At 44.6% G+C, this 9,499-nt stretch overlaps 2 long non-coding RNA genes across 3 annotated transcripts; both read left to right on the plus strand.

Moving 5' to 3' along the window:
• The first annotated feature begins 1,302 nt into the window (after positions 1 to 1,302).
• LOC143256368 (uncharacterized) lies at positions 1,303 to 8,061 on the plus strand. Of its 2 annotated transcripts, none has more exons than XR_013031330.1 (3): positions 1,303 to 1,616; positions 7,304 to 7,891; positions 7,934 to 8,061. It is a non-coding gene; the product is annotated as an uncharacterized LOC143256368 (long non-coding RNA). The 2 variants fall into 2 exon arrangements; XR_013031331.1 differs by having other exon boundaries at positions 7,304 to 7,597; positions 7,640 to 8,061.
• A 9-nt stretch (positions 8,062 to 8,070) lies between these two features.
• Positions 8,071 to 9,110, plus strand: LOC143256369 (uncharacterized). The gene is made up of 2 exons (XR_013031332.1): positions 8,071 to 8,351; positions 8,394 to 9,110. It is a non-coding gene; the product is annotated as an uncharacterized LOC143256369 (long non-coding RNA).
• Positions 9,111 to 9,499: the final 389 nt, after the last annotated feature.

Consider the following 9,499-nt stretch of genomic DNA (forward strand, 5'->3'; position numbering starts at 1 on the left):
TCGCTTTTAACCAGACCAAAAACACCAACTATTTCCTCTAGCAGGTCAGTTTTACCCAGAACACCACTCCCAACTCTTTCCTCTAGCAGGTCATTTTTACTCAGAACACCACTCCCAACTCTTTCCTCTAGCAGGTCATTTTTACTCAGAACACCACTCCCAACTCTTTCCTCTAGCAGGTCATTTTTACTCAGAACACCACTCCCAACTCTTTCCTCTAGCAGGTCATTTTTACTCAGAACACCACTCCCAACTCTTTCCTCTAGCAGGTCATTTTTACTCAGAACACCACTCCCAACTCTTTCCTCTAGCAGGTCACTTTTACTCAGAACACCACTCCCAACTCTTTCCTCTAGCAGGTCACTTTTACTCAGAACACCACTCCCAACTCTTTCCTCTAGCAGGTCACTTTTACTCAGAACACCACTCCCAACTCTTTCCTCTAGCAGGTCACTTTTACTCAGAACACCACCACCAACTCTTTCCTCTAGCAGGTCATTTTTACTCAGAACACCACTCCCAACTCTTTCCTCTAGCAGGTCACTTTTACCCAGAACACCACCACCAACTCTTTCCTCTAGCAGGTCACTTTTACTCAGAACACCACTCCCAACTCTTTCCTCTAGCAGGTCACTTTTACTCAGAACACCACTCCCAACTCTTTCCTCTAGCAGGTCATTTTTACTCAGAACACCACTCCCAACTCTTTCCTCTAGCAGGTCATTTTTACTCAGAACACCACTCCCAACTCTTTCCTCTAGCAGGTCATTTTTACTCAGAACACCACTCCCAACTCTTTCCTCTAGCAGGTCATTTTTACTCAGAACACCAATCCCAACTCTTTCCTCTAGCAGGTCATTTTTACTCAGAACACCACTCCCAACTCTTTCCTCTAGCAGGTCACTTTTACTCAGAACACCACTCCCAACTCTTTCCTCTAGCAGGTCACTTTTACTCAGAACACCACCACCAGCTCTTTCCTCTAGCAGGTCATTTTACTCAGAACACCACTCCCAGCTCTTTCCTCTAGCAGGTCACTTTTACCCAGAACACCACCACCAACTCTTTCTTCTAGCAGGTCACTTTTACTCAGAACACCACTCCCAACTCTTTCCTCTAGCAGGTCACTTTTACTCAGAACACCACCACCAACTCTTTCCTCTAGCAGGTCATTTTACTCAGAACACCACTCCCAACTCTTTCCTCTAGCAGGTCATTTTACTCAGAACACCACTCCCAACTCTTTACTCTAGCAGGTCATTTTTACTCAGAACACCACTCCCAACTCTTTCCTCTGGCAGGTCATTTTTACTCAGAACACCACTCCCAACTCTTTCCTCTAGCAGGTCATTTTTACTCAGAACACCACTCCCAACTCTTTCCTCTAGCAGGTCACTTTTACTCAGAACACCACCACCAACTCTTTCCTCTAGCAGGTCATTTTTACTCAGAACACCACTCCCAACTCTTTCCTCTAGCAGGTCACTTTTACCCAGAACACCACCACCAACTCTTTCCTCTAGCAGGTCACTTTTACTCAGAACACCACTCCCAACTCTTTCCTCTAGCAGGTCACTTTTACCCAGAACACCACCACCAACTCTTTCCTCTAGCAGGTCAGTTTTACTCAGAACACCACTCCCAACTCTTTCCTCTAGCAGGTCACTTTTACTCAGAACACCACCACCAACTCTTTCCTCTAGCAGGTCAGTTTTACTCAGAACACCACTCCCAACTCTTTCCTCTAGCAGGTCACTTTTACTCAGAACACCACCACCAACTCTTTCCTCTAGCAGGTCACTTTTACTCAGAACACCACTCCCAACTCTTTCCTCTAGCAGGTCACTTTTACTCAGAACACCACCACCAACTCTTTCCTCTAGCAGGTCAGTTTTACTCAGAACACCACTCCCAACTCTTTCCTCTAGCAGGTCACTTTTACTCAGAACACCACCACCAACTCTTTCCTCTAGCAGGTCATTTTTACTCAGAACACCACTCCCAACTCTTTCCTCTAGCAGGTCATTTTTACTCAGAACACCACTCCCAACTCTTTCCTCTAGCAGGTCATTTTACTCAGAACACCACTCCCAACTCTTTCCTCTAGCAGGTCATTTTACTCAGAACACCACTCCCAACTCTTTCCTCTAGCAGGTCATTTTACTCAGAACACCACCACCAACTCTTTCCTCTAGCAGGTCATTTTACTCAGAACACCACCACCAACTCTTTCCTCTAGCAGGTCATTTTACTCAGAACACCACTCCCAACTCTTTCCTCTAGCAGGTCATTTTACTCAGAACACCACTCCCAACTCTTTCCTCTAGCAGGTCATTTTACTCAGAACACCACTCCCAACTCTTTCCTCTAGCAGGTCATTTTACTCAGAACACCACCACCAACTCTTTCCTCTAGCAGGTCATTTTACTCAGAACACCACTCCCAACTCTTTCCTCTAGCAGGTCATTTTACTCAGAACACCACTCCCAACTCTTTCCTCTAGCAGGTCATTTTACTCAGAACACCACTCCCAACTCTTTCCTCTAGCAGGTCATTTTACTCAGAACACCACTCCCAACTCTTTCCTCTAGCAGGTCATTTTTACTCAGAACACCACTCCCAACTCTTTCCTCTAGCAGGTCATTTTTACTCAGAACACCACCACCAACTCTTTCCTCTAGCAGGTCATTTTTACTCAGAACACCACCACCAACTCTTTCCTCTAGCAGGTCAGTTTTACTCAGAACACCACCACCAACTCTTTCCTCTAGCAGGTCAGTTTTACTCAGAACACCACTCCCAACTCTTTCCTCTAGCAGGTCACTTTTACTCAGAACACCACCACCAACTCTTTCCTCTAGCAGGTCAGTTTTACTCAGAACACCACTCCCAACTCTTTCCTCTAGCAGGTCAGTTTTACTCAGAACACCACCACCAACTCTTTCCTCTAGCAGGTCACTTTTACTCAGAACACCACTCCCAACTCTTTCCTCTAGCAGGTCAGTTTTACTCAGAACACCACCATCAACTCTTTCCTCTAGCAGGCCAGTTTTACTCAGAACACCACTCCCAACTCTTTCCTCTAGCAGGTCACTTTTACTCAGAACACCACCACCAACTCTTTCCTCTAGCAGGTCAGTTTTACTCAGAACACCACTCCCAACTCTTTCCTCTAGCAGGTCACTTTTACTCAGAACACCACCACCAACTCTTTCCTCTAGCAGGTCAGTTTTACTCAGAACACCACTCCCAACTCTTTCCTCTAGCAGGTCACTTTTACTCAGAACACCACTCCCAACTCTTTCCTCTAGCAGGTCATTTTTACTCAGAACACCACCACCAACTCTTTCCTCTAGCAGGTCAGTTTTACTCAGAACACCACTCCCAACTCTTTCCTCTAGCAGGTCACTTTTACTCAGAACACCACCACCAACTCTTTCCTCTAGCAGGTCAGTTTTACTCAGAACACCACTCCCAACTCTTTCCTCTAGCAGGTCACTTTTACTCAGAACACCACCACCAACTCTTTCCTCTAGCAGGTCACTTTTACTCAGAACACCACTCCCAACTCTTTCCTCTAGCAGGTCAGTTTTACTCAGAACACCACCATCAACTCTTTCCTCTAGCAGGCCAGTTTTACTCAGAACACCACTCCCAACTCTTTCCTCTAGCAGGTCACTTTTACTCAGAACACCACCACCTACTCTTTCCTCTAGCAGGTCAGTTTTACTCAGAACACCACTCCCAACTCTTTCCTCTAGCAGGTCAGTTTTACTCAGAACACCACTCCCAACTCTTTCCTCTAGCAGGTCATTTTAACTCAGAACACCACCACCAACTCTTTCCTCTAGCAGGTCAGTTTTACTCAGAACACCACTCCCAACTCTTTCCTCTAGCAGGTCAGTTTTACTCAGAACACCACTCCCAACTCTTTCCTCTAGCAGGTCAGTTTTACTCAGAACACCACCACCAACTCTTTCCTCTAGCAGGTCAGTTTTACTCAGAACACCACCACCAACTCTTTCCTCTAGCAGGTCAGTTTTACTCAGAACACCACTCCCAACTCTTTCCTCTAGCAGGTCACTTTTACTCAGAACACCACTCCCAACTCTTTCCTCTAGCAGGTCAGTTTTACTCAGAACACCACCACCAACTCTTTCCTCTAGCAGGTCAGTTTTACTCAGAACACCACTCCCAACTCTTTCCTCTAGCAGGTCAGTTTTACTCAGAACACCACCACCAACTCTTTCCTCTAGCAGGTCACTTTTACTCAGAACACCACTCCCAACTCTTTCCTCTAGCAGGTCAGTTTTACTCAGAACACCACTCCCAACTCTTTCCTCTAGCAGGTCAGTTTTACTCAGAACACCACCACCAACTCTTTCCTCTAGCAGGTCAGTTTTACTCAGAACACCACCACCAACTCTTTCCTCTAGCAGGTCAGTTTTACTCAGAACACCACCACCAACTCTTTCCTCTAGCAGGTCAGTTTTACTCAGAACACCACTCCCAACTCTTTCCTCTAGCAGGTCAGTTTTACTCAGAACACCACTCCCAACTCTTTCCTCTAGCAGGTCAGTTTTACTCAGAACACCACTCCCAACTCTTTCCTCTAGCAGGTCAGTTTTACTCAGAACACCACTCCCAACTCTTTCCTCTAGCAGGTCATTTTACTCACTCAGAACACCACTCCCAACTCTTTCCTCTAGCAGGTCACTTTTACTCAGAACACCACTCCCAACTCTTTCCTCTAGCAGGTCAGTTTTACTCAGAACACCACCACCAACTCTTTCCTCTAGCAGGTCAGTTTTACTCAGAACACCACTCCCAACTCTTTCCTCTAGCAGGTCAGTTTTACTCAGAACACCACCACCAACTGTTTCCTCTAGCAGGTCACTTTTACTCAGAACACCACTCCCAACTCTTTCCTCTAGCAGGTCAGTTTTACTCAGAACACCACTCCCAACTCTTTCCTCTAGCAGGTCAGTTTTACTCAGAACACCACTCCCAACTCTTTCCTCTAGCAGGTCAGTTTTACTCAGAACACCACCACCAACTCTTTCCTCTAGCAGGTCAGTTTTACTCAGAACACCACTCCCAACTCTTTCCTCTAGCAGGTCATTTTTACTCAGAACACCACTCCCAACTCTTTCCTCTAGCAGGTCAGTTTTACTCAGAACACCACTCCCAACTCTTTCCTCTAGCAGGTCAGTTTTACTCAGAACACCACCACCAACTCTTTCCTCTAGCAGGTCACTTTTACTCAGAACACCACTCCCAACTCTTTCCTCTAGCAGGTCAGTTTTACTCAGAACACCACTCCCAACTCTTTCCTCTAGCAGGTCAGTTTTACTCAGAACACCACTCCCAACTCTTTCCTCTAGCAGGTCAGTTTTACTCAGAACACCACCACCAACTCTTTCCTCTAGCAGGTCAGTTTTACTCAGAACACCACTCCCAACTCTTTCCTCTAGCAGGTCATTTTACTCAGAACACCACTCCCAACTCTTTCCTCTAGCAGGTCAGTTTTACTCAGAACACCACTCCCAACTCTTTCCTCTAGCAGGTCAGTTTTACTCAGAACACCACCACCAACTCTTTCCTCTAGCAGGTCACTTTTACTCAGAACACCACTCCCAACTCTTTCCTCTAGCAGGTCAGTTTTACTCAGAACACCACTCCCAACTCTTTCCTCTAGCAGGTCAGTTTTACTCAGAACACCACTCCCAACTCTTTCCTCTAGCAGGTCAGTTTTACTCAGAACACCACCACCAACTCTTTCCTCTAGCAGGTCAGTTTTACTCAGAACACCACTCCCAACTCTTTCCTCTAGCAGGTCAGTTTTACTCAGAACACCACTCCCAACTCTTTCCTCTAGCAGGTCAGTTTTACTCAGAACACCACCACCAACTCTTTCCTCTAGCAGGTCAGTTTTACTCAGAACACCACTCCCAACTCTTTCCTCTAGCAGGTCATTTTACTCAGAACACCACTCCCAACTCTTTCCTCTAGCAGGTCATTTTTTTCTACTCAGAACACCACTCCCAACTCTTTCCTCTAGCAGGTCAGTTTTACTCAGAACACCACTCCCAACTCTTTCCTCTAGCAGGTCATTTTTACTCAGAACACCACTCCCAACTCTTTCCTCTAGCAGGTCACTTTTACTCAGAACACCACTCCCAACTCTTTCCTCTAGCAGGTCAGTTTTACTCAGAACACCACCACCAACTCTTTCCTCTAGCAGGTCAGTTTTACTCAGAACACCACTCCCAACTCTTTCCTCTAGCAGGTCAGTTTTACTCAGAACACCACCACCAACTCTTTCCTCTAGCAGGTCAGTTTTACTCAGAACACCACTCCCAACTCTTTCCTCTAGCAGGTCAGTTTTACTCAGAACACCACCACCAACTCTTTCCTCTAGCAGGTCAGTTTTACTCAGAACACCACCACCAACTCTTTCCTCTAGCAGGTCAGTTTTACTCAGAACACCACTCCCAACTCTTTCCTCTAGCAGGTCAGTTTTACTCAGAACACCACTCCCAACTCTTTCCTCTAGCAGGTCATTTTTACTCAGAACACCACTCCCAACTCTTTCCTCTAGCAGGTCAGTTTTACTCAGAACACCACTCCCAACTCTTTCCTCTAGCAGGTCATTTTTACTCAGAACACCACTCCCAACTCTTTCCTCTAGCAGGTCACTTTTACTCAGAACACCACTCCCAACTCTTTCCTCTAGCAGGTCAGTTTTACTCAGAACACCACCACCAACTCTTTCCTCTAGCAGGTCAGTTTTACTCAGAACACCACTCCCAACTCTTTCCTCTAGCAGGTCAGTTTTACTCAGAACACCACCACCAACTCTTTCCTCTAGCAGGTCACTTTTACCCAGAACACCACCACCAACTCTTTCTTCTAGCAGGTCACTTTTACTCAGAACACCACCACCAACTCTTTCCTCTAGCAGGTCACTTTTACCCAGAACACCACCACCAACTCTTTCTTCTAGCAGGTCACTTTTACTCAGAAAAATACCAAGCCTTTCCTCCAGCAGGTCACTTTTAACCAGAAAAATACCAAGCCTTTCCTCCAGCAGGTCACTTTTAACCAGAAAAATACCAAGCCTTTCCTCCAGCAGGTCACTTTTAACCAGAAAAATACCAAGCCTTTCCTCCAGCAGGTCACTTTTAACCAGAAAAATACCAAGCCTTTCCTCCAGCAGGTCACTTTTAACCAGAAAAATACCAAGCCTTTCCTCTAGCAGGTCACTTTTAACCAGAAAAATACCAAGCCTTTCCTCCAGCAGGTCACTTTTAACCAGAAAAATACCAAGCCTTTCCTCCAGCAGGCCAGTTTTAACCAAAACAAGTACTCCTTCCTCAAGCAGGTCAGTGTAAACCAAAACTCCACTGCCAACTCTTTCCTCTAGCAGGTCAATTTTAACCAGAAAAATACCAAGCCTTTCCTCCAGCAGGCCAGTTTTAACCAAAACAAGTACTCCTTCCTCAAGCAGGTCAGTGTAAACCAAAACTCCACTGCCAACTCTTTCCTCTAGCAGGTCAATTTTAACCAGAAAAATACCAAGCCTTTCCTCTAGCAGGTCACTTTTAACCAGAAAAATACCAAGCCTTTCCTCCAGCAGGCCAGTTTTAACCAAAACAAGTACTCCTTCCTCAAGCAGGTCAGTGTAAACCAAAACTCCACTGCCAACTCTTTCCTCTAGCAGGTCAATTTTAACCAGAAAAATACCAAGCCTTTCCTCCAGCAGGCCAGTTTTAACCAAAACAAGTACTCCTTCCTCAAGCAGGTCAGTGTAAACCAAAACTCCACTGCCAACTCTTTCCTCTAGCAGGTCAATTTTAACCAGAAAAATACCAAGCCTTTCCTCTAGCAGGTCACTTTTAACCAGAAAAATACCAAGCCTTTCCTCCAGCAGGCCAGTTTTAACCAAAACAAGTACTCCTTCCTCAAGCAGGTCAGTGTAAACCAAAACTCCACTGCCAACTCTTTCCTCTAGCAGGTCAATTTTAACCAGAAAAATACCAAGCCTTTCCTCCAGCAGGCCAGTTTAACCAAAACAAGTACTCCTTCCTCAAGCAGGTCAGTGTAAACCAAAACTCCACTGCCAACTCTTTCCTCTAGCAGGTCAATTTTAACCAGAAAAATACCAAGCCTTTCCTCTAGCAGGTCACTTTTAACCAGAAAAATACCAAGCCTTTCCTCCAGCAGGCCAGTTTAACCAAAACAAGTACTCCTTCCTCAAGCAGGTCAGTGTAAACCAAAACTCCACTGCCAACTCTTTCCTCTAGCAGGTCAATTTTAACCAGAAAAATACCAAGCCTTTCCTCTAGCAGGTCACTTTTAACCAGAAAAATACCAAGCCTTTCCTCCAGCAGGCCAGTTTTAACCAAAACAAGTACTCCTTCCTCAAGCAGGTCAGTGTAAACCAAAACTCCACTGCCAACTCTTTCCTCTAGCAGGTCAATTTTAACCAGAAAAATACCAAGCCTTTCCTCCAGCAGGCCAGTTTTAACCAAAACAAGTACTCCTTCCTCAAGCAGGTCAGTGTAAACCAAAACTCCACTGCCAACTCTTTCCTCTAGCAGGTCAATTTTAACCAGAAAAATACCAAGCCTTTCCTCTAGCAGGCCAGTTTTAACCAAAACAAGTACTCCTTCCTCAAGCAGGTCAGTGTAAACCAAAACTCCACTGCCAACTCTTTCCTCTAGCAGGTCAATTTTAACCAGAAAAACACCAACCCTTTCCTCTAGCAGGTCAGTTTTAACCAGAAAAACACTCCCAGATCTTTCCTCTATCAGATCAGTTTTAACCACAATCAGAACACCAACTATATCCTCTAGCAGGTCAGTTTTTACCTAGAACAACAACATTAAATCTTTCCTGTAACAGATTAATTTTAAACAGAATGCCACCCTCAAATTTTTCCTCTAGCAGGTAGTTTTAACCACACTTTCTATTCTTTTCTTGAAAATATCAAAGTTCAATGAGAGAAATACATTACTGCCAATATAGAGAGCAATTTGTAAACATATTTTAATTGGAATTTTCTGTAGCATGAGATGTGTGATCATAAAGTGAAGTTAGACTGTAAAGCAATGTTACTCATCTCCATGACAACCATCTCTTTTCTGGGGATATCACTAAATTTACTTTTAGTTGCACCTTAAATAGAGACAATTCTCTACCAAAGTTTGTAATTAGACACAGAGCAAAATCCAATATCTGAATGTAATATTTGGAATGCCAGGATCTGTACCTTTTGTTTGAAGTAGACATAACAGCAAAAGTCATAGAAACTCTTTCAGAAACACAATTCAGGGCCAAATGGCAAAGCAGGATATAGTTGGCCATGTGACTTTCTTAAGAAAGATGTTATCAGTATCAGCACAGAAAAATTAAAGAGAGAAAAATATATATACAAAATAAAGTGTGGCATGATACATACACAGTATTCAACCTAAAATAGTACATAGCAGTATTA

Source organism: Tachypleus tridentatus, chromosome 7, assembly GCF_004210375.1.
Source record: "Tachypleus tridentatus isolate NWPU-2018 chromosome 7, ASM421037v1, whole genome shotgun sequence".
NCBI classification, from domain to species: domain Eukaryota; kingdom Metazoa; phylum Arthropoda; class Merostomata; order Xiphosura; family Limulidae; genus Tachypleus; species Tachypleus tridentatus.